Source organism: Periplaneta americana, chromosome 13, assembly GCF_040183065.1.
Source record: "Periplaneta americana isolate PAMFEO1 chromosome 13, P.americana_PAMFEO1_priV1, whole genome shotgun sequence".
NCBI classification, from domain to species: Eukaryota; Metazoa; Arthropoda; class Insecta; order Blattodea; family Blattidae; genus Periplaneta; species Periplaneta americana.
In genome coordinates this window covers 124,426,161-124,453,305 of record NC_091129.1, presented here as the reverse complement: position 1 = coordinate 124,453,305, position 27,145 = coordinate 124,426,161, and the positions used below count along the sequence as shown (strand labels likewise).

Here is a 27,145-nt window from a genome sequence, read left to right as displayed (position 1 = left end):
CGGAGGCGATCCTACAGACGTCAATAGTGGGAACACTTTGATGGAGGGAGGAAGAAATGGTGGACTATTGGAGAGTTGTTTGGGACTTGTTAGTTATTACATTATAAATTAAATATAGCCATCATGACGTTACGAAGGTTGGATGTGCCTCCTTTAGGTGAAAGGAAAGAAGAGAGATCATACTTGTAGAAACCAGTACAAAGAACTAATTCATTTGACGAATAGACAACTAAGAAGAAAATTTAGACAAACGAATAGATATTAAAATAAATAACTATGAATTGGAACAAAAGTTAGAAGCACGGAAACTAAAATAGAATAAAAAGAAATATTCTTTGTGAGTGTGACTGTTACGAGAAATGCTACATGTAGGCGTAGAGAAATTTCGTCAAATCTATTCCTTTCTTACTTACTCTGCCTAACCTCCCTTTATTCGACTTATCACTACGGATAGGGGAGGGAGATTAATTTGATCGTAGACATCTCACAGATGCGGGCCTTCCTGGTCATGAGATCGTCATGACGTAGGGCCAACTTTGAGACATCACAAGACAACGGGCAAACACTTATTTCTGTGGACGAAAGGTAAATTACGTTCATTGCCCATACCGGGAATCGAACCTCGGACCGTTCGGGAAGTGCTCGTACTATCCACAGTGCCACAACAGCGGACTACATCATATCTCATAAACCATAAATCGAAAATAATACCAATTATAGGACGTCCACGAACAAGAAGTGAAGATGGATTTTCTTGGTGTAGGAACGAGCAATAGACTACACATAATGTTGACAATGACGACGACGATGATTATGAATAAATATTGACTTCTAACGGAAGTCCTTGTAACATGGAAAGACTGAAAATTTCCTTGCTATTTTTTTGAGTCCCGTATATCTATGAGCAGTAAGTTGCCCCAAAAGCAACTTTCTACGGTGTCAATAAAACTTCTTGTTGCGTGCCGCCGTGAGAACGAACATCCTTCCTCTCCATGGCATCAATGTTTCACATCACTTTTAAACCGTCTTATTAAACTAGAGTACATCTTACTTGTGTAAAAATACTAGTGTAGATTCGTTCACGTTCAAATTGCGCCACGATCGTCTGGATATAAACTTTCTTTTTAGAGTTTTTTACGGATTGTTCGGACATAACTGGTAAAAACGATGAACATGAATTTCATTCCTTAGCCGATACGTGTTGCTTAGCTTCGATACCTTGAGACTTAAACTTGCAGTGCATCCTGCGGATTGAATGTCTTCGTGTATAGCAGCAAACTAAAGAGAACCTTCCACAATTCGTAATGGAGTTGCACAACCAAAGACATAAAAACTGTTAGTTAGATCATTCTTTTATCGTAATCTATAAATGAATGTCGGGGGCAAAAAACCAATTAAAATTTTAGAACATGTCCTTATGGTATAGCGGTTAATGTGCTCGCCATTTGTGTCTATGTTCGCGGGTTCAAACCCGAGCGAGAGGGATGGAATTTTTAATCTTCAATACGGATCCTTCGAAAGATAATTAAAGTTGTGTGGTCCGTGTTGCAGATTTGCCGGTAATGTCTAGTCCGCTTCAAAAATAAACCTGCTACTGTCATTCTCGTTTATCATCCCATTATAAAATGTAATATGTTCAGCGTTACTTTCGCGTCAACCCATCAAAAACGTAATTCTTCCAATTGCATACTAAAAGAATCCAGAATTGTCTCGGTGGTCTTAATGTAGAAGCGCGCTGTAGCAACCAAGCAGTCACTTCTGTAGAAGGAAGGAAATTAAGACCAGTTTGAGGGAATTGAATGATGGCCATGGAAACTGAAACACCATAGCTTCGTGAGATATAATCATTGCAGACATAGGTTTTGTTTGAATTTCACATTGATCGAGAAGCAACACACTAATAATTATCGTTGAGGTAAGATTCCTTAAAGCCCTGATCACATATTATAACAGATTGATCAACCTAATGCTCTTTCAAAACAACAACGTTTTATCAGTTTCACTATGCTGCCGTCTAGCGACTGCAAAAGAGGTCACGTTATAACCCTAATGGAATTACATGGAGTAATAGCACAGTCTAGTATATACAGCCACGAAGCTTGAGTTGTGAGGGTGCTAGGAACAATAGACTGTGCCGGTATTATTTCGCATTGTCTGTAACGAGGCGATAGTAGCGATCCTAGTGGTTAGAAACTGTCTATGGATGCATATTTACTACGTATCGAGCTTCGTGACTATATACTAGACAGTGGTAATAGTTTGCAGCTGTACTTTCATTTAGCGGTCTTACCAAAAAGTTTCTTTTCGACTGTGGAGATCCTAGTGGTTGTTCTCTTTCATATGTTGCCATTTTATAACATGGGAATGGCTTAAAGTAAATACTTTACTTCTGAAAAATGTTTGAATATTCCCTCTGTTGCGTTCGAACTGGCTGTAACTTCATTAACGATTGAAGTTCGATGTCATACTTCTTCCTATTGCTCTTGGCTATAAAACTTTTGTCTTGTAACATACGTTTACTTCTCAGTCGAACGAGTCTGGTTTGGTTAGGTAACTACATTAGGACTTTTTGAAGAATCTCTTTCGAATGTTACTAGTCATCAAGATTTCTGTATCAGTTACATGCATTCAAAGCGAGAAATATGTTTTATTCCGTCTCTGCGGCATTAGGGAACCTGTACGAACCTAGTGTCTGAATTTCATGGCATTTTTTACCATCGTGTCTTTATTCTCTCTAGACTGTTAAGGTCAAGTGTAAAATAATGATCGCAAAAATATTGACATGTCCGTGCGTTTTCAGAAAAAAAAAGTAGGAGCCTATACCGGTTTAATTTTAATTTATTTTATGTATTACTATGAACAATTGTGTGCGTGCGTGCACGTGTGTAAACAGAATTTTAAAACAGTACATGTGTAAAAATTAGAATTAAAATTAATGTTATGGTTATCCAAATGTTGCACTATAATACACGTAGGTTACATTTGGCGCAAGGTGAGAAATGCTATAAATGCTCATACACTAAAGTTGTTACCCGCACATCTTTATGATAATAGCTCTGAACGAAATAAGTAATAACATTAAATAGTAGAAATGTCCATATCTTAACAGGAATGGATACTAAGTAGTAATAAACTATTACTTGTGTCTTTACACTTTTTTTTTATTTTTTACTTTTCTTTCGCCGCTGTTTTCCAGTTCAGTAAGCATGATTATTGTTACGAAATATGCGGTGATACAAGATTATTGCATCATCGAGAAATTGTTCTTAGTTTTTATCACAACAATGATGAAGATCTGTTCCAAGTATTCTATTTCTAATTCGCTCTATAAAAATATATATTAATGTCAGTGACATCAAGGAATTTAGCATTCTTGTGAGGTAATGATGAAAGTTCTGGGAAGATCGTGGTGGAAGGAGCCATGCAGTCTAACGATAGAAACGAAATGGTCGTTCTTCTCGTTTATTTTCAGAATTAGCTTATTGAGTGCACTACTTATGCACTACTACGCTACACTGTTGTAATGCTGTTGGTGTAGGTACCGACGAGTGATGGAGGAATAAGAGACGAAGACTCGTTATATAAGATCAATCAGTACATAGCAATCTCAGCTTGTGACCTATAAAATTGACCAGAAATGTATTTTGCACTATTTTGTTTTCCTAGAAATAAATTTCACAAACATATTTCATTTGCCAATAAGAAAAATTGTTACTGCCTAAAATGCACCTAGTCTATAATATGAAAATATATGCTTTTTCAGATTACACTGTTTGTTTAGCTAGAAACGTCACACTTCATGTCGCTCTTTTCATTCTTCATTTCTGTATCTTGGCAAAAAGATCGAAAAAATTGTGTATACCTTTTTTTTACTCGTTATAAATATAATATGACAATATCCTGAATAATATTTTCTACGACAGTGCGTAAAGTTTATTTTACGCACGGATATCATTGCACACATGTAAAAAAGAAAAGCAACTATGCATAAATTAATCACTTTCCGCACTGGTATTTACTTTACGCGCTACTGCAAAAAAATTCTATATTCAATGTTAAAATATTATTCAGCTACACAGTCTGACTGAAAAACTCAGGTTCTCTACAAAAGCTTACAGTACAGATTATTGCCCTTTCATAAAAGTTAAGCAGAACAAATCCTTTACACTGTCTTACATTTATAAACACTTTTCTTCAAACATAGTTCATTATCTTGTCATATTTCAGCATATTCTTCGCCTTTTTAGTGCGTTATTTTACGACGTTATATCAACTGCTGTGGTTATCTAGCGTCTGAATGATATGAAGGTGATAATGCCGGCGAAATGAGTCCAGGATTCAGCACCGAAAGCTAACCCAGCATTTGCTCTTAATGGGTTGGGGGAAAATCCCAGAAAGAACCTCAACCAGGTAACTTGTCCCAACCAGGATTTGAATCCGAGCCCGCTCGTTGCACAGTCAGACAGGCTAATCTTCGGCTTTTCTAACATCAACTCCAAATATAGGAAATTTCGCCACTTCAGAAATATTGTAACCATCACTCTCCATTTTCTTCCAAATCATACATAAAAATGCAGCTATTGCAATTTATTTTCGTAACTATGGAAGTTACATTCTTAGTCAATGACCTGCGCTTTTTTATGATATTTCAAATGTATAACCCAAAAACTTAAAAATTATTTGGCATATCATTTTACTTTTCTTTCAATTCCATGGCTGGAGTGGAAAGAAGCTTTGCATGTTACATGTTCTAAAGGGTTTTTTTTTTTTTTTTTTTTTTTTTTTTTTTTTTTTTTTTTTTTTTTTTTTTGTGGACTCGGCTACATCTCATTTCACACTCGTACCAAAAGTACCCACTTTACGAACTTGCATCATAAATAATTATTTTCTAACTAATCTGAAGCTGGAAAGATCTCTTATTTCTCATTCTCATTGTTATATCTTGATTAGATATCTAAATGTAATCAGTGATGAGAAAGGATTACTTAAGAGATGTTCAGAAACGGTGAGCAGCGACTTGTGATCACGGTGGAGGGAGAATGTCTGCAGTGGGCGACCTGCTATAACTCCCCCTGTTGTGTAGTCTTGTATTGTACGTGTCCCGCACCGCGACCCGACCCCGACGGGTCTGTTGTGCTGTTCCCAGATTAATGGCAAAGGCCGTTCTGTGAAGTGGATCGTGGCCTTTTGATCAAAGTACTAGCTCGGAATTTGCCTACGAGAACTGCAGGAAAGCCGGGAAATGTTCAGAATATTCGATATTCGTTCCATTGGTTTTAAAAATTAAAACTGTCTTTCGACTAAAATAGATACATTTGCACTCATAAAACGCAATGCTGTTGTCGAATAGTTATTTGTAAAGCTAGGTAGAGATGAGGGAGGAGAAAAATAATTGAATGAATGGGCTTTGTGGCCCGAGATTTTTGTCTTTTGGTTATTTTTTGTTTCTCGGCCTTACAGTAAATAAGGAAACATTGATGGCCAGTTTTTCCAAGTAATGTTTAATTTGGCTTAACAAATGTTAAATTAACAGCTGGTTTATTTTTAACGTTTTGTTAAGATATTTTCCATTTTTCCAACATAATTTTGTTTAAAATAACCAACACTTAACTTTAACTGTCGTTAATACTATTCTAACTACTCAACAGCAGTTGGTAATGATTTTGCATATATAAGACAACTTCTTATTGGCTGATATTATTATTTAAATTCTGTACTATGGAGTAAGTCATGAAACATGTGTAAAATCTTAATAACCTATTACAGTAGTCATGATTCATACAGTACAGAGAATTGATAAATGAAAGTTGCATTGACTGCTATTGAATAATAATAATAATTATTATTATGTATGGTTACATTTTATAATGCTAAATATGAATTTCTGTTTAGAAAAATCTCAGCATTATGACCACCAGGTGACAATAATTACACGAATGTGTGTATAGTCAACTGTACAGAAAACCCCGAGGAGAATTCCGTATCATATAAAATTCTCTAATTTAGGTTCATGTATAAATTATATGTAATTTCGTCCTAAAGAAGCAATTGCTGCTGAAACATTTTATTATTTACTCACTGCGTATTTTGAAGCACTATTGATATCGGCTATAGTTGAAGAGCTAGTAACATAGAATCTAGAGTTAATAGTAGCTAGTGAATTGAAACAAGTGGCCTATTTCAACTAGGTAACATACAACTGAGTTTTATTTTAAGACATGAAAGTGATTATTATAACTACATACCGGTACCTAAGAAATATTAGTAAATTAATACATAATATGCATTCTAACATAACAAAACTTAATTGGTATATTAACTTTCATTTATTAGAATTATATTATAGCTAGCGATAAGATATGTTTGCACTGGCTTTAAAACAGAAGCGAAAGAGCTGGATTCTTGGAATTTATAATCGTTTTCTTTCCGATGGAAATTTAATTTTCCAGCAGGATAATCACCCCGCGCACACCGCCATAAACGTTCAAAGACGGCTCACGCAAAAGCATGAAAAAGAGGATTGACAAATATCGAGACATCCCACCTCAAAATCCAGATCAGTTCTGGGATCAAGTTCTGGTTACCTGGGAAGATTTCGCTAAGGACCAGAACTATTTCCGCGATCTGGTGGACTCAATGCCCCGAAAATGCCAGGCAGTGATAGACGCCGATGGCATGTGGACAATGTATTAGATCCACGTGTGTATTTCTTTTATTTTTCTTTAATTTGTTTGTTTATCTTTGTTTTATTTCGGGAAGAAAATTGACCTCCCAAGAGTTTTTTAAATTCTCCTAGTGGAGCCAGAGTTGCGAAATAATAAGTTCCACTACACAAAATTATAAAAATGAAGAAAGGTAACATGTAAAAAAATTAGTTACGTTAAAAAAAAAGTTACCGCCGAGAACCGAACACGGGCCCCTGGGATGGTAAGCCAACACGCTACTAACTACTCCATCTGGGTACCATGACGTAACTAGCGCGATGAGGCACATATAGCTGCTAGGCTTGAAGTCTACGGACACAGCTCACATACAAACGTAATCGTGTAAATATTTCAATGTTCAGTACTAGTTAATGTTTCATTTGGACTGATTTACTGAAGCTTGGTGAAACCGTCCCGTACTCTAAACATTCCTCAAAGAGAAACATAACATGTTACTTTCACAACTTTTGTCTCAACAGCTGTGGTGTTATCCGCCATGTTTAACTGTTTGTTAAATGAGTTAACGGCCTGAAATCCTACATTTAAAGTTAACAAACGGTTAAGAATCTGTTAAGCCAAACTGGTGTTGAACAAATGGAAAAACTGTATTTAACAAACTGTTGAAGGTTTAACAGTCGTTAAGTCTTCTAACAATACTTGGACAAACCGGTCATGAGTGTTTTAAAGCTACAAATCTGCTGCATTATCAGACAACGCTAGGATAATACAATCTTTCTTTTGGATCCGATATGAAGAACTAACTATTTTCCAGCACCCTGTTTTCCTTTTCTTTCCTTTATTAGTCTGATGATGAAGCCTATGCACAATTCCGAAACGTTGAATGCTCCTGTATCTATCACGGTGTATAAATAATGACAGGGGATTCTCCTAGAATCCTTATGATTTGTTTTGTTTAATATTCTTATACAATATTTACTTTTAGCTGTTAGGATATAACCGAGACTTTTTTTTAATAAATATAAATTACTAATATGTAAAAGTATTTTTTTCAGAATATATTGACATATTCATTTGCAAAAATAATTTTAAATTATGTTTTATTTAACGACGCTCGCAACTGTCGAGGTTATGTGAGCGTCGCCGGTGTGTCGGAATTTTGCCCCACAGGAGTTCTATTACATGGCAGTAAATCTATTTAGGTACATGAGCCTGTCGCATTTAAGCACACTTAAATTCTGGAGAGTTGTGTATACGCTTTCAGCTCATCAAGCAATGTTCCCACCAACATTTACACATTCCTTCTGACACAAATTTCCGTAAAATGATGGTTTCATAGATACTAAGTAAACACGTGAGAAAGTCTTTGTCTGATATTTACATGACACCGCTTGTTTCTTTCTGTTAATCGAACTTCGTCACATTGTCATGGCTCCGTCTGACGTAATTGTCACGAAATTGAAGCTGTCACTAAGAATAGAGTAGATTTGAAAGACAAGATTGCGACCTTTGAATTGTATTGTCCTGTTGTTGAATAGTGTCGCTGCTTTGTTTGGAGCCTTAGCACACCATATCGAGCGCGTAGATGCAACCTGTCGCTACGAACTTACGATTAATAATTCGCTTGTATTGATCAGATTATTCAAACGACATTATTACAGCTGAACCACAGGAGGTGATGTAATTCTGTCTTTAAACCTTTATTTAACGATACTTCGATTTTGAGAGGCTTTCAGGGTTTCAAAAGAAGGTTTTTTGTTTAGATAATGTTTTCGCCGACGTTCCCGAACTACTGTACTTGAATTATTAATATTAGGACAATATCATATGTGGTTGAAAACACTGAAATCATTTACTCGAATGTTGTTTTTCTAAGTTTCTTATACACGTACATACAGCAATGACACTAATGAATGACTAATGATTAATGAATAGTAGGTTGCGTCTATGGTTCAAGCAGTAGCGTACTGGTCTCCCATACAATCTGCCCGGGTTCGTCCTCGGCCAGGTCATGATATAATTTGTAGTGCACAAAACAGGCCTTTTTTTTTAGATGTACTTCCGTTTCCCTTATGACCTCACTACACATTCCGCTTTCCCTTCATTTCATCTATATCTGCAATAGTTAAAAATAGGCTGAGATGAAGTCTCAGGGGGTATTGCTAGTTACCGATGCTGATATAGTAAGTGTCTTGGGACTCCGGACCATGAAACCAAGTTATCAGCTACAAGCGCGTGCATAATGTCCAGACATTTCTCTACTCTTCCTACAGAGCTGCGGACGAGATCGGATGGGTCTACTTTATGAATTATAGGGGAATTGTTAGTCTTTGCCTTGAACTCGGTAGACACACTCCCGACCTTCCCTTCTACTCCTACCCCCTCCACAAAAACTGTTCCCGTACTGCACACCGCGAGTGTCTCGGCAAAATGTATGAGCTGTACTCTTCTGAGTATCGGATTCACGAATGTCACCCGGACCACCTATCGGACTTGAAAATAATCACAGGACATACAGTCTTAGAATTTGTATTAATATGTGCGCTGTCTCCATTGATTTCAAGCTGAGTGACTATAAGCCTCTCGTCGTGCTACCTTCCTAATGTCTTCTCCGGTGGAGCTATCGGTAGCATGTTGGCTTGCGGTCTCCGGGGCCCGCGTTCGACGAGGTCGATTTTTTTCATTAACGTAACTAGTTTTAATAAGCAGCATATATGTTACCTCTCCTCCTTTTTATTTTATTTTTATAGTGAAACGAATTATTTCCCAACACTGAGTCGACTAGGAGAATAAAAAAACTATTGGGAGATCAATTTTCTTCTCGAAATAAAACAAAGATAAACAAATTAAAGCAAACTATAAAATATACATGGGGACGTAAGGGATTGATGACCATTTACATGTTGTGGAAGGTTACAAGCTCCTGCTAGAATTAATATTTCGTTAACTTCAGGGTCTATTGTCAGACTAGGGGCGATCAAGCAATATCTGTATTAAAATTTGGAGAGAAACAGACAGAGGTCTGTTAATTCGTCGTTCGCTTGAGATCATCATTATCAACATCACCACCACCGTCATAATTTTGACAAGTACAACTGTATTTGGCTGTAATTGCTTGTTTTCTGTCAGTTAATATCTTTCAACCCGCTACCATTCTCTCTTATGGTTGTCTACATTCTCAGGACTATTTCTGTTGCATAATGAAGTGAATTTAGTCAGTCGTAATTGCACTAGCATTACTTTTTTTTTTTTTTTTTTTTTTTTTTTGCCTATCCCCAGTGCCCTAAGACGGCGGTAATTCTAAGTTCAGAATGTTATCTATGTTTTATTACTTCAAAAGCAGTGGAATAAATCTGGTCTAAATAGTATTTTCACTCCCCCTTATTTAAAGATACTTTAGTCTATTTCGGAACTTCGATTCGAGATATGAACTCATGACTTTTGGTGAGCAAATCAAGGATTCTTTCTGCTGAACGTTGGTAGCGATCTCGCCTGCAGTAGAGATGCGTATATGCTAATGTTCTGCTTCTGTTGGTGGTTAGTGTGCTTATTGTGAACTGAGGATGTGGGAGGGAGAAACTGTCCCCTGATAACACGAGAACTCTGTCGGGATGGGAATCGAATGTGCATGGCACGCCACTGCCAGCACCCCGACTGCGTTGTCTGTGAGAACAGAGCTGAAACAAAGGGATTTCATGCCGTTCACCTGTCGTGCCAGACAAAGCATGGAAGAGCTTGCATTTCTGCAATTTCTTAATGGAGCATTGTTTCTTGGAATTGTGTTATTTTAGCGCAGTTAACTTGAATACCCTTTATCGACTACTGAAATTGCGTGGAACCAAAATGAAGAACTAAGACCAACACGACCGTGTGTTGATTTAACTTTATTATGCAATTTTGAAAGGCCTGTTATTTTTGGGTAATATCTCTTGATATAGAGTATTCAGCCAGTTACCAGAATTATCGAGGAATACTACGGCAACACTCCGCAGTGGCCCTACATACCTGGTTTCAATACCCGGTAGGAAAATGGATTTTATTTCTACTGTTACATTTTCACTTCTGCAGCACTGGAAGGAATGCAACTTGCTGCACAGAAATATTTTTGGTTGAGTACACATTATTCAATTCTATATTACTCTCCGGAAAAGTTTTTTTACAAAGTTTTATCGATTTTGTAAAATAAAATCCCGGACATCTTTCACTTGGTGGCGCTTTCATGACTTGTTACTTTTATATCACTCTTTTGGGATTGTAGGCTATCTGCGGTAATAGTCAGGTCTTCTAACACTAAAGGCGTTACTATCCATTATTACAACCATTTTTATCTGTAATATTTAATTCAATGTAATTTCTTTTTCTGTAAATATGTGCTCAGCTTAAATATCAGATTGTGTACCAGCTTCCAGTACGTTTGAACTCCATTTGTCCTGGCTGAAAAGTGTCATATTCCCCAGTGCAGTTGCATTGAAATGACTGAATAGTAGGCGATATAGTGATGGTAGTACTCTGGGAAAACCACTAGAGTTGCATTATGTGTACTGCTAATCCTTGTTAGGACCGAGAATCAAAATTGAGCACTCTGAATAAAAAACGCACTCAGAAGCTTCATTCCACCTCTGTCGATGTTGACGATGCTTCAGTTGTACTTAAAATCAGGTGCATTAAGGTTGATTCAAGACAGCAATATCGACATGGTAGTATATGGAATAAATTATGGAAATTACATAATCACAACTGAAGTTACAGTTGCGTCACTATCGTGTTCGTTTTACCTACTTGCTGTATATCCTGCTGTATATCCACCTCGTTTCTCTAATAGAGTCAAGGTCTTCCCAGTGAATTTTTTGCAACAGAATTTCCAGGAGCATTTCATGTAATAAGTCTTCATTTCTTAATATGTGGCCAAATCATCTCTATCTGCGACTACTGATGGAATTTCGTTTTATTATTATTTTTGTCTTACATATTTATTACTGCGAATTTACCATCATTTCCCCAAAAATGTAGATCTTGCAATTTTTCTTGACAATTTTTTTTAGACAACTTACGGCCAAGATATTTTTCATTTGTTTATTGTTAAATTTTTCGATTCAGAAACCAATACAGACATAATTATTGTTTTATAAATGCAGATTTTTGTATTCATAGGCAGTAATTTTCATTCAATTACGTTTGTAGTAACATGACATCTGTTAGCATTCAGAATTCTACTTTTTATTCTTTCTCCAAATTTATGTAATTTTGACTGCAATAAGAGGGGCTCACAATCAGAGTGGACCAAGTCCACCAGTGATCAGTTTGTGGATTAATACAATCTCGGATGAAGAAAACTTTGACTTATTCATTGCCATAACAAACAAAGTCCGTAATCCCCTGGTAGAGGGGAAGAGAAGGCCTGATGGCCTTACCTCTACCAGGTTAAATAAATAAATGAATAAATAACTCATTTGTTATTCCACAGAGGACAGCATTTCCTATGGAAGGTGAAGGTTGCTAAGCGTGAGCCAGGAACTTTAAGACTCATTATCTCAGAACTATTCCAGATGGACTTGGTCCACTCTGGTTGTGAACCCCTCATATATTTGAAAGCTTAGACTCGTTCAGAAGACAGATTTCTCACTGCCAAACTGTCTACATTTCCTCTGTTTGGTATAAGCCTATTAAAATAAAAGCGTAAGACCACAGCTTTCGCTGTCATTAATTGTGAGAGTTGTATAATTTTCCTCTACTCTACTTACATTCTAAGTTTTGTCTAAAAAATTGAATCCTCAAAGTAATCCAAAAGCGTATCCCATCTTTTTAAAGTGAATAGGAAACAGTAGTTTTGTTAATTATCATTAGAAAGAAAAAACTTGTATCCGTGATCTGAGATCTGTAAAACCAAATTCCGAATCTAACGTCTCATTTAGGAACAACTTTGAAATTAAACTAATTTCTCGTCTGTCTGGTTTATAAATGCGTCAACCATCGAGGGGAGGCAGTAGCTTGAGGCAGACCAGTCGGAAATGATGGAATATCTCTGACAACCGTATAACTCCAATATGGCGCCTTGTCCAATTAAACCATAATTAATGTAAAGCAACCTACATGACAAGCTGTCAGGTCATTTGGCTCAGTTGATAAATGCAAGCGATTCGCAGTAGGGTGCAGATTTGATTATCGCAAAGAGCACTAGTTTTCACAACCGAGATGACCTTTCAGACACATCTTCTCTTGAAACAATCCTGAAGGCACAGTGAGAATAGTGGCAGTATTTTATTTAACGACGCTTGCAGCTTAATAGGTTATTTAGCGTCGAAGCAAATTTCGCCTGGATCCATCCATCAGAGATATGGTTTAACGTACCGTAAATCTACGACACGGGACTCACAACTTTCCTTATCTCCTGGAAGGCGACGTGCTAAGGAATTTTATCGCCATTCAAAATCTGTGGAAATCGTCCGGGTTTGAACCTGCGAACCTCTGTTACAACTGCTGGCGTGGTAACCAGTAGATTACCGAGGACGACATAGTTTTAGAAGCATTGCTGACACTTCCATTATAAGTATCACTGAACGTGTGTACTTCCTGTGCATCATCCTAATCAGGCTCTTACGTCGCTTCTTTCTCTTGATTTTGCAGTATTAATACAACCTACGGAACAGTGGATGGATAAATAATTGTATTTTATTTGCATAACCGTTATCATAGTCATCATCTTCAAACCTGAGTCACTGGGCCGATTTGTTGGTTTTCTGGAGAAATCACTAGAGTCACGCAGTAAGTGAATAGGCTTGTCAGTACGATAACTCATCCTGCCCTTGGTTTTCCGTGATTTCACTCGGGCGATAAGACATGTCGGAATGAGATCTAAAAAAATGAATCACGGACTAAAATCCTTCTTTCAAAAATTCTCCCGATGTCTGCCCAGCGGTCTACCCTCGCCACGTTCTTACGTGTACTCAAGGTGCAAAATCAAATTGTATTTAAAATTAAACACTATCACGATCGAGTCAATAACTGCTGTACTACATTCGGAATGCAGACTGCTCTGTACGTGCTTAAAATAATTTAGCCATATCCAAACTGTGAAACTTGATTCTCTTAATAATGAAACGTTAATTTAAGTAAACAGGGGAAATAAATAAACTGCAAATTCTCAGTGCTAGCGGGTTCGGTAGCTGGGTTCCTGGTACTAATGAGTGCACTGATTATAAATTAACATGGGGGTACGAGATATTTACTCTGCCGGCCATCACACTTCACTCTTACTTCTCCCCTAGTCGCTTGGTTAGTCGCTATATTAGCATATATTACACGTACTGCGTGTCTGCGTTGGTGTGCTTTCGAGTCCCATTTGGACTGATTGATTAGGTTTTTTCCGAGGTTTTCCCCAGCTAAGGAGAATTTCGGGTAATTTCATGGCGAATCCTCTAACTCATCTTAACCAATATAGGTACCATCTCACTATCACCAGTTTCACCGACGCTAAATAACCATACAGTCACTAGGCGTCGTTAAATAATCTATTAAAAATTCTCCAGACTGATCAAAATATTGTTTTCACATAATGGGTCGTCACATTTGTAAAACAAAATAGTTACACACGAAATACGGTGATTTTTAAATAAAATGCATACAAAATGAATTACAGTATATTATGCATCTCGAAAACTCGAACTGATGGAACATTTTGCGCGTTATTTTTTAATTCGAAGTTAGTAAGAATTTGTTAGTTTTATGTCTGACGCAAAATGACTGTTGACCATTGTTATCAGAAATTAGTGATGAAAACGAATTTAATAGTGAAATAAAAACTACTAGAGTCCTTACTTTAATTTTTTTCTTTCTTGTTTACTCTTGCCTTTATTTTCTCTCTTCTTTCCTTTTCTACAATTTCCAATGACTTCATTTCTTTCTAATTTTTTTGTTCAGTTGTTATTTCATCATGATTTTCAAAGTTATCTATTTTTTGATAGAAATATAATACATGGCATACGTAGCTTAACTCATTCCCTTCGGAATAACGTCTCTTACCTAGATTTCTCTTCCAGCTGCAGGAAAGGGCCGAGAAGGGCTGTGCTGCAAATTACTGCTTTAATTTCGTTAGTTCTTTCGACGTAATGAACGTTCGTCATAACCTATGCTATAGGTCTCCTACATAAATATTACACCCCACTCCTCAACTTTCCTCGCCTCTACGGGCTGTATCTGGGAATGGAAACCTCGCTTGAAATAATGCCGTACTTCCAGCACAAGAGGGTGGTAATGCTCATTGCTTTCATTTCTGATGTTCTCCTATAATTTCAACCGTCTCTGGAGTTTCTATAGTAAAAGCGTATCAAGCTGGGTTACCAGTACTTCAGTCACTGTATGAGTTCTCTCTCTCAATGTGAGTTTGGCTAAAATTCATATAGCCTAAGTTATGAGTAGAGACCGGATTTTTAGGTTTTTAAGAAACCCATTTTAGGTTATTGGAATAGGTGAAATAGTTTTTTTTTTTTTTTTTTTTTTTTTAGATTTTTTGTCCAAACTGTGAAAGGAGTCGCAAAAATTGCCTGATTTTTTAAAATTAACACTTACAGTCAATTTTAAATAATATTACTTTTCCCTTGGTGGTAAAGATCAAGTCATTTCCATCCACAGTCTTAATAAATGTGCTTTCACTTCTTTTGGCATAGCTTAACAAAACACAAAATACAAAAATTCAATGTTAACACCAGAAGCACAAGAATAAGACAGGCTGCACAGAAACCTCAGAAAAGTTCAGAGCACCTAACCGCACACACAAGATAAGTCTTTTGTCAGGAAATATGCCCGAAAATTTGACGAATTTCAACAATGTGACTTTTTCGCAGTTCATTCCCCTCAAGCGAAAGTTGTCACTTCATACCTTTCTACCGGCATGTGATATCTGCGCTCAGTGGAAATTCCAAAATACATACAATCCCAATCAGTGCCCTTCGGAGGGAGAAGCGTCTGAAGGAAGGACCGCTTTACAAAAAAAAGACAGAATTCCTTGTTAACCATTTTATCCAAAACAAAAGACTGAAGGTTCCCTTTCTACAGTGCAGACGAGAATAAAAATTATGAGATGTGTTTAAATTTCTATAAAACGCAATAAATATAGAAAAATATATATTAATTATGATTTATACTTTTAGGTTCAACAGAATTTGTATGTATGAATCTTATGACCATGATTCGGAAAATTATCTAAGAAATTATGAGTTTTGAAGTAAGGAAAAAAATATGTTAAAAAAAACTATAAATCCGGTCCCTAATTATGAGCGTAAGTCGAATTCTTCCCTCTAACTAAGCACACAGCATATTCACAGCAAATAGATTAATATAAAAAATTATCTATCCATGATAAGGTAAGGAAGTGAAAACTTGCTTCAAATGTTGCATTAAGAAATAGCGGCGCGTAGTCTACTAGGTGAGAGCAGTCGAGTCACCTTTCTCCATGGATGCGTGTCGTATGACGTAGTATGCGAGATAAACTTGTGCACTAATCGCATTTCGCCAGCTGAGTGCAAACAACTCAATACCGGAGGCTATTCAATTTTTCGATTCGTTGGCTTTATTCTGTGAAGATCTATGTGCGCAGTTTGAGGGGATATTTCGAAGTGAACTCATTAACATACCTTGTAAGGGAGATTCGTGTCATTTTATTGGGTTGCTTTTCATACGCATTTCGTCGTATTTTCCTTTGTTCCAATTAATTGTTTTTATCATTTAAATAAATGTATTTCTGTCGGAGATAAGACAATTATATGCTATTTGATGATATAGTGTGCAATTTAGTTGTGAGGAAGGAAAATTGATACTTCATTAACCATTGCTTATATCTCAAAAGATTTCCAATGGAGCTAATCTGTCGGGCTTCCTGACCGAGTATTGTAACTTCATTTTCATTTAGAAACTTGGGTAGGCCTACTTCTGGAAAAGTGTGGCAGGAAGCAGAATCAAGCTGGAAGATAGTAGGCCTATGTCAGTTTGTAAATTCTGCTTCCAGTTCATCAGCACCTTGCCTGGCAGAATCTCAGACTTATGCAACTGTACATCATTCTTTCAACAATGAACAACCTACGGCTCGTGTCAGAATCTTTCCACTCGTAGTAAAAAGATTCACTTTACATACAAGTTGTATAAAATAACTATTTTTATAATTTACAGTTCTTTACTTTTTCATTAGAGGAAGTATTTTGATGCCATAGAAATTGATTTCAAGAGTTTTGCACAAATGTTCATTCTCGGCAGTAAGTTGGTTTGGGAATACCGTTTGTCCATGTACAGCTAGCTATCTAGGCCTATCCTAATTGTTGACTGGATTGTGTTTATATGCACTTTCCAGAAGTAAATTTATCCGGGAATGATGCACGTTAAATATAATTTTAGTTAAAAAAATAGATTTTTATTGAAGTCAAAAACACAAAATGAACTCGAAAATCGCCTGACTTTTTTTTTTAATGAGATGTGACGTGAGAATTGAAATGAACTGGGCAGTGTGTCCCTGAACCTCTGTACTTAAGAGAAATTAATTATTACAAATATTTCTACTTTTCGTTGCGAGTATTCGAGATTTCAGTAGTCCTCAGGACAAGCCAGAGAAGAACGCCTTATTGTCATATTGTTACCCATGAGTGAAGGAAAGAGACATCTTAATGCATTTTAACTTTCCGTGTTACTTTTTTAAGAAGTAAGACAATATTAGAAATGATTACAATAACATAGTTATTTTTATAATACATTTTAAACAAATTAATTATATGACTAGTTAGAGTGTACAATTTAGAGTTTATAAATGAAGTCAAATATTTCAATTTTGAGATTATATAGAATAATTTTTTCATGTAATCCAGAGAAAGGAAGTTTGTCTTCTTATATTACGCTTATTAAATGATTTTGTTTTGGGTTATGTATTTTAACAGTATTTCAAGAAAATAAACGAAGAGTCCACTGCAAAAATGATGGATGTCATTTGGAATACATTTTGCAGGAGAAGCGATTGAAAGTTTAAAATGCTTAGCGCTCAAAGCTTAACTGTGATTTTCCGATCACTACTGGACAATGACTATCAGTGTTATTGCCATGTAACTCTCTATGTACATTCTATATGTGTTAAGCTATGCATTGACAGTCTTGGTTCATTTTCGACAAGAAAGTGACATCCATCATTCTTGCAGTGGACTCTTCAAATGTAAACAGTAATATGATTCGCAACATGATGAAGGAGCTGAATTGTTGCGAAATTCGTAAAACATATACAGTACGTAATTAGAACGGATGTGTCTCCTTCGTGGTACTCATGTTCATATTCTCTCTCTCTCTATCTATCTCCCTCTCCCCCCCCCCTCTCTCTCTCGTTCCGTAGACTTTATGTTCATATAGCCTTGTCCTTTCTGACCGTTTCTGTTTTCCTTACAGAACTATCAGAATTCTTGATGCCAAGACCACTTATAAACGCAGAACATCGCATTGACAACTGACAAATCCATGTCCTTGAGAGCATTCAAACCTATGACAGTTTTTATTTTTGATCGTCCTCGTCGACAAGAAATGAATCTTTGTTTCGTCCTGTTCTCATACTTTAAAGGATTCTGAACAAATACTATCCATTCACAAGTAGCGGGACTTCCTGGTTACGTAGCTGGTATAATGCAGGTACTCTTGGGAGGCAAATCTCTCTCGTCTGGAATCGAACCAGATCCCGTTAGAAACACTACCACTTCAGCCACAGCGGAGAACATAATAATTTTAAGTACTCCCCTGAAAAACAGACTTCTCGCCTGTTCTACCTGCGTGTAACTTCTCCGTGAAAGTTTGTTTCGTGAAGTGTTGACTCTGCCCCACTGGCTTCGTAGAATCGTTCATTTTTATTCCATACCGGACCTTCTCGAGGGACATGCCCTGTTGGAAACGGAGTTACAAATCCAACGGGACCATGAAACTTTTGAACTGCTGAAAAATGACTCGATGGTCACAGTATTTAATAAAACTTTTCCAATTCTAGGAACCAATTTAGGGGCTTTATCTTTGAGTTTGCGCGTTCTAGAGCGTGGGCTTATCAAGTTCGATCCCCACCATTGACTGAAATGTTGCATTTGTGGACAAGGTAGTTTCTTCTCAACTTTGTACAATAAATCTAATTCCAGCAACACTTTCCACTTCACTTTATTGTTCCTCGTATTTTATACTAATTTCATTACACAGTGTATGTTGCACAGGACTATGTACGATGTCATTGTCTTGCCAGATAAGGGACCAGTTTCACCAACAGATGTTTAAACTTAACAAACTTTTATACTTATTTAACAATAAATTTAACATAACTGTTTCATGAATAGTTGTTAACTTCAACAATTCGTTTGTTTGTTAAGCTAATATAAGAATTTTCTCTGTTAAAACCTTAACAAAATCGTTAGAACCTGTACTATAGCTAGTGTAAATTACTCTGTAGTTACAAAATTATTGCTGTATTCAGACATGTTAAATGTACGTCATCGGAAGAGAGGTGTAAGGATTAATGATGTCGAAAAATCTACTTCAAGACGAATTTTTACTGAGGTGCATACTCTCGGAAATGATTGCCAGGAAGATCATACACGAAATTCGCGAGAGGTCAGAATACACATCGTTATTAAGCCTAAATTACAGTGGTTCTTTCAGTCACTAAAATGGGATAATGTTGGAATATCTAAGGCAATCATGAGTAGAATTATCCAAACAGTTAATAATGATACAGAGAGAATGAGACGAAGATATGTAATGTGTTTTCATCAATTGAAGAGCGGCTGCAAAAAATTACGTTGCTTATAAGTTTTTGCGGTAATCTCTCTATAGCAATTGAATGCGTTGGTTATCCGCACCCACTCGTCATCCTTGATTTTGATTTTCACATCGTCTGTTTTCTTACATTCCAAACTGTCTTTATATTGGGTTACCAATTCCACTAACAAAGACATTTCTATATTACTTCACACCGTCAGTTTCGCGGTTCATTTTCAATAATACAATAATAAATTGCCAAAGAGATAGTAATATTGCACTAGTTTTCTCTTCGTGAAGCGGATGAAACGCGTTCAGAAAAGCTTTGTTTTGACATGTCTTCCCTGATTCATACTATTCTCAATTTTCGCTTGGAATTGACAAAATGTTAGCTGACATCCATCCGGAAATCTTTGATGGAACCCAAGTCCAGAAAGAATGTTAACGCAATTGTTAAAATTTTAGCATGTGCCAACAACAACGTGTTAGTGTATTTGTAATATCCGTTGATGAAACGGGCCCTACGTATACTGCTACTATCATAGGCCGTTGCCGATAATGCGGGAAAGCATTTCGCAAGAAACTCGTACATCTGGGACGTACAGTACATGAGTAACCTCTGGGCTGTAATTCCACCTGTCGGATTTCATCAGTCTCACACCTTTTCTTCTCAGGGAATTGCATTTACGCAGTGCAGAAAGATTTCCGCCCGTTCTTTCTGTAGATGGGATAAATTAAATATCGATGCCATTTAATTTTTTTTCATTAGGCCTATGAATTTTACATAGTAGGTCCTAACTAATAGCATTGCTGTTCGGCTACTGCGTGGTCCAAGGGCAACGAGCGGAAGTCGTGTGTTTGATTCGCCCTTGGGCTTATAGTACTCCGTTGATTTTTTCCTGGTTTTATCTGTGTGGCGAATGTCAGGTAATCCTGTGGTGATCCTCGAACTCATCTCGCGAACATACGTCTTCCAATCACCAACTTTACCGACGCTAGATAAGAGACCAGTTAATGTAGCGTTTTTAATTGGTTTTTTACGACACTTTATCAACTGCTATGGCTATCAAACTTCTGAATGAGATGAAGGTGATAATGCTGGCGAAATGATTCTAGGATCCACCGCCGAAAGTTACCCAGTATTTGCTCTTAATGGGTTGAAAGAAAACCCCGAAAGAAACCTCAATGTGTCCCAACCAGGACTTAACCCGGGCCCGTTCGTTTCACGGTCAGGTATACTAACCGTTACTCCACAGCGGTGGACAATATAGCGTCGTTAATCGAACCCGCGACCTTCTGGCTTGCACGACAGGAACTTAACCGCAGTTCTACCTCTTGCTTCCGTGTGATTTAATTAGGTGCCATTAGTTTTGTACAAATACACATGAATTATCAGTAATTTCCAAATTCGTATTTGAGTGATGTAAATGTTAAGAGATGAATGGTTTATACATACTATTCCAAAACTAATTGTTTCTGTAAAAATTAAACTACCCTTAACAAGAGAGGGTTACAATTAATACAGTTATAGGCCTACTAATTGCAATAATTTTTCATTGTTACGAATGTACTGTTTTATTTGTAAGTTTATTCTGAGTAATACAAATTGTCAAACAAAATGGTCTGATTTGATGTATGCTGACTGTTTTTTTAAATAAATACCGGTACTCATAATTTTTAATACGGTATTTCGTGTCCATTTCCGGATACATTTAGACTACTCATAGATACTGAATATGAACAAGCCCATCCAATAGTCGAAAGAAATCGACATTTGTCGACAGACAGGCAATATGCCCAAAATTATTTGTTTCGTTGTCAGGGATGCTGAAAACGTGTTTGGAAGAAAAGCTCGAAATAGATTTTTTGCAGCACCACATTACTTTTTCTTTGTACTTACGAGCCGTACATTAGTATACAAAAGTTACCGGAAAGGTATAAAAAGACCTTTGTTTGCAGCAAGGTGTGAGTCATGCCTACATATTTATCCTCGTTTCCGGCACATGATCGGTAATAGAAATGCTATTTCAGTCCCTCTTTGTCAGCAGTAACGCGAGGTTGATCGACTACTTTGAAGACACCTGTCTGGACACATAAATGTCAAAATCGCTCAACCGATTTCGTAGGTTCGACACAAGCTTGAACACCACAACAACAGGATTCGTGACGTAAATCTATGACACGGGACCCCAGCTTTTCTTTCCTTCCGGAGGAAGCCATACAATGATTTTCTATCGTCCTTGGTTGGTTTTGGGCCCGTTAATTTCAGATATAGTTGCATAACAACCATTAAAGCATCGAGGATAATACCATGAGAAAGGGATCTGTGTTTCACAAAATTATTAATGAAGAGATAATAATGATGAAGGCAATTCGGCTGAAAAGTGCGCCGAAATGTTGATGAATGATGTCTTGCTGGCTGCTGAGTTTCTAAGTTACGGGTACTAGTTATTGAAAGTACTTCACGAAATTAACAAACAAGGGTTGAAGAGAGAACAGTAAGTGGTTTATCCAGATCCAATCGATAACACAAACGGCTGCACACAACTTAACGTGACTACCTTAAAACAGGAAGCGGCAGTCTGACGATTTTCACCGCTGTTGAGGAAGTGCACGACGCTCCAAGTCGATACTCGGCAGTGTCGATGCTTTTCTGTGAACTAAGCTCCCTTCTCGAGCGTGTTTTCATTTCAGTTTTATTTTTCCATTCTATGTATTGGTTAGGCTCTTCTCTCCTATTTTTTCAAGCTATTTGAAATACCGAGGCTATTTTTAATGGATTACGTTTCGTTTCAAATATTGAAATCCGCCGTTTTCTCTCAAAATTTGATATATTTTTTAACTCCTGCTTGATGTAATTACACTGAAGAAAAGAATCGAGATATCTTTTAGTATAATAATAATAATAATAATAATAATAATAATAATAATAATATCATCATATCCACCAAAATTGGCATTAAGTCATCATCTAATAAAGAACATACAAATCTACTGTAAAATACTTATTCAGCTGTTCTAGAAAATCAGTACAATTGAGTTATATCAGTACAAAACACTGTTATTGATTATAAAATTATTGCAAACATCGGGTCAGGCCATCTTTGATAACTCATTTCTTGGATGAAAAAACCTGGATCTAAAATTACAAGAAGAAAGTAGAAAGTACTTGGCACAAGAAATAAAACTATGGTGCCAAGAAGAAGTGCAAGTCGTACCATTAGTCATATCCGCAACCAGAATAATACAAAAGAAAAGTTAACGAACCGGCAGGAATATGCACGGAGATGTATAAAGCAGCTCTCCTGTGCGCAGCCAATATTCGCAAGATTATAGGCAGTAAAATATGACGTTTGGCTATGAGACCCGTGGTTTTTTTTTAAATGAAATCTCGTATAAAATTGAGGAATATTATTATTATTATTATTATTATTATTATTATTATTATTATTATTATTATTATTTTCCCTTTTCCGTCCTCAATTCAGAAGATCTATAAATCACTTCATATTTACAATTTATAGTGTCTTCAGTTAGGGTATATGTTTACACTTAAGACAAAACAGAGCAACGTAAGACAAAAAGAAGAAGAAGGTTAATGTAAATTTCCTAGTCAAATGTAGCCAAATGCGCTGTCTGTCGCACTCCACAATATAATATGTGTGTAATATGGATTATAGATTTGTAGCTTCAACTCTTTATCTTAATATTAAAAATATTCCAAGTGCAGCGTAATTACCATGACGAAAGATTTGCTAGATTTGTGAAATTTAATTTTACTTCTGAGACGAAATATTTTTACGTAAAGATTAATTTTTTAGTCCTGCAGAATTAATCTGTTATGGCAACAATGATTATTAGAGGAGAAAAATTCACTCCGGTGCCGGGAATCGAACCCGGGTCGTTGGTTCTACGTACCGAGCGCTCTAACCACTGAGGTACGCCGAAGTTTAATCCACAGCACTGGATCGAATCTCCTTCCTCTAATGTTTTTCCCTATGTGGCCTTACTCCATGTTCGACATATATTAAGTCAACTGTCATGGTACAAGGAGCGCACTCAATTGAGTGACTTAGGTGGCTAGGATTCCACAGTATATACGTAGGCCTATATGCACTGTTGGGCGAAGAATCTAAAATATTTTTACTCCTTATTTGGCTTGTAGGCCGCTATGGCGTATAAAGGTCAGCACTTGCGCTTGAAAATTAAGCGCTCCGTGGTTCGATTCCCGCCGTGGATGGAGTTTTATCTCCATTCCACGGGACTGGGTGTTTGCGCTTTATCTTGTGCTTGTCCTGTGACGTCTCCACTGTGGCCCTGCATCGTGCTCACCACACAGTTAGGGAGGTCCAAAGACACTGTCCCCTTTCCAACGCAGCATTCTATACAAAAGGAGGTTAAACTGTAAGACAAGAAAATTTAGCTTGTGGCATTTGTTGCATTGTTATTGATATTCTGCTAAATGGTAAACACATCCGAAACTTTTAATTGCTGTTGTCGGGTAAGTAAACACAACGTAGTTTTCGTCATTTGCCGTCGTCGTCGTCGTCGTCGTCATCATCACCATCACCATCACCATCACCATCACCATCATCATCATCATCATCATCATCATCATCATCAATATCAATGACGCAGATTATACGAAAGTTCCGCTCCGGTTACGATGAGGATCTGTAACTAAACCAATTACTGTATTTGGAAATCTGTGTGCTTCCATTCACGTCGTATCTTCGATTGATTCTATATTTTTCTGTTAAATCATTCAAACTTTACAGTTGGAGATAATTTCTCCATATCAGTTTCAGTTCTTCTCAAGAAATTTCTTCTTAATGTAAAGTCGTTGAACCCGAAGTCATTGAGAGGACTGCCATAATTTTATGTCCTAGTAATTCAGTATATTCTCGCTTTTATTCGTTTGGTATTAATTAACGTTCGTATTCGTAATATACTTTTATATATATTTTAGCATTGTATAATGTTGTAACTCCATGTTTCTTATTCTTTAGAACACAATACTTACAATTCTTCACACAAATTGCTAAGTTAAGTCTTGTTTCTGCTTTTAGGTCAACTTCAAGTAGGGTTGCCAGGTCTCCCGTATTTTACCCACATTTTCACCAGTCTCACGTATTTGATAATATTTTCTTCCGTACTTTATTTATTTATTTATCTATATATTTATTTATGTAAATGGTAAATATGAGTAGTGCTGTGATGCTATGAAAGTTATTCTAATTACATATTTTGAAGTGTAATTACATTGACAAATTCTCATTAATTTTGAACTGTTTTTTAAGGGAAATTTAAATTGTAAAAGTTTCTAAATGAATACAAAGCAAGTGGTAAGTATTAATAGTGTTATGAGAGTCATTTTAAATTACTTTTGCGTACAGTTATACTGTATATAGCATGCTTATAAAGGTAAAACTTGTCGATAATGGTTTGATGGAACGATTTTGGCAGTTATTTCCAAAATCTCGTGTATTTGCAGTTTGAAAATCTGGCAACCCCAACTTCAAGTGATTAAATTTGAAGTTGTAGAACTAGACACGCACATATACACGCTGAATTATTCCCTGACTTTCACTTGAGGAATCCGGGTTAGTTCATCAGAACTACTAAATACAGTGTTGATTGTACATAACTTGTTACACGGACGACCTTTATTTACATTTATATTAATTTCAATTTAAGATTGTAGCTCTTACTACTCATATGTTGGCATTGTATAACAGTAGCGTATATGAGATAATCAAAACATTAAATGATTTTGGGGATAAAGACCGTGAAAGGTTTTGAGAGGGATGTGAAGAGCTGAAAACGCGTTACAGGAAAGGAAAATAGAAGTAAACGGATTTCGATTACATCTAGCATAATTTTCCTTAAAAACCTCGTCTAAACGTCTATACCGACACTATTATTTTCTTCCATTAATTCTTTGTATTGATTTTCTTTGCTGGTTCATAAAGGAAGCGTGCTTATCACAATTTTATCGGAAACTTTATTTATTTTCCATAAACCATGCTTAAAAATTAATAAATTGTTAATTTCATTTTATTAACACTTATGTGTTCGTATTGTGAACTAAAGAACTTTTTGAATTAGTTGCTTTCATTGAATCGTACTACTTATTATCTTCTTAATCGTGGAATATAATGAGAAGTAGTATTGCATTGTTAATGCGTTTTTAAATTAGGTCACAAAACTTCCTTTATAATGGTGGGTACTTCGCAAGCTGTCATTGATCGAGTAGTAGACTACGCACAAAACTTCTAGAAAGAACTCTTTGCCTCTTTCGGCTTTGTCCCTGGTGTACCAGCGCAACTGTAACAACGTCGTAACAATATTTTGAAGGTAATGACGGTTATCTTACCTCTGATTGACGTTCTGGCTGATATGTACATCTATTATCAGGCAGTACATTTCACTTGACGATATATGTTAGAGGAAGAATTGTTTGTATGCATCTGAAGTCTGACTAGTGTAATATGTAGCTAGTCGGCGATGTATGCAATGGAGGGGGGAAAGGACCTGGCCACCCTACCCCATTATCTCCGGGCTTAGTTGCCTCATAAGTGGTACCTTGTTGGTATCACTTGTGAGGCTCAGATCTGTCTTCGGACTGTTGCCTAAACAACAACGATTAACTAGCAATTGCTGATATTTCGGTAGAAGTGGGAGCACAGCGTGAAAACTCGCGTCATTCCGTCTTTGTTCACCGTAGACTGCTTGGCTAAACCGGGACATCAACCAGGGGCTCAGATGTGCAAAATCGACCCTCTAGTCGTTCGACTAACGATGTACCCTACCATGAAATATTGAGCCCTAATTTTAAAATGTAAAATTCATCACCATTAAAATGTAAATACAGTACTCCAGAGTTTTTTTTGTCATTGTTCGTCATATACAAGTATAGTAGGGATACTGCACTACTGGAACGAATTTTGAAAAATTTCCATGTTGTTTTTAGAATTTTAGTGAAGGAATATAACTTCTCTGGTCTTGGTATGTGATGATAAGATGCGGGTATTTTCCATTGCAAACATGTATCGTATTTTATGGTGTACGTAGGGCATAGTTTTAAGTACATTATAATTAATTGTAGATAGGAAATGCAGTAAATAAGTGAAATGTGTACTAGTTTAAAGAGTGATTTACGGTTAGTTAGAATTTTCAAGATTCGTTTCATGAGAACTGAACCGCCTGGGTAGTATGACGTGTACGTAGCAAAAAATGTATATTTCATGATTTTGAAAATATCATGTATTTTGTTCTTTCAGATTTACTTTCCAGTGCTCATTTGAGACGAATATAAATTTAACGAGGAAGTTGTTTAGTATCCAGTGCGAAGCAAAATTGTGTATTTTACTAACATCCTAATGCAGAATTCCTGAAAATACTTCCATTGGGATGCCGGGTGTTTCATGTGTAAAGTAAACTGATGTGGAGATATAATGTGTATTAGCGTTCTTGCATTTTCTTCTGATGTTGCATAACGTAGCTAGAATATTAGGATGACAGAGCACTCCCAATAAAGATAGTTTAGGAAATATTGGTTCTGTGCTGTAGAGGTTACTGTTTATCTCAAACTAGCTCTTAGTACCTTCAGTCTTAATTAATGTAGGTTATATTATTTTAATGTACCGAAGTACATATGATATTTCCATGCAGATATTCTGCGTCATCATACTAGAGGGAACCCAAGAGTTGGAGCTTAATCTGAGACG

The 27,145-nt window shown here is 36.5% G+C and overlaps 1 protein-coding gene across 4 annotated transcripts in view; it reads left to right on the top strand.

Moving 5' to 3' along the window:
• Window positions 1–27,145, top strand: part of LOC138712369 (E3 ubiquitin-protein ligase RNF19B-like) — a 365,180-nt gene that overhangs the window by 296,567 nt on the left and 41,468 nt on the right. The gene's annotated exons all lie outside the window — the stretch shown is intronic.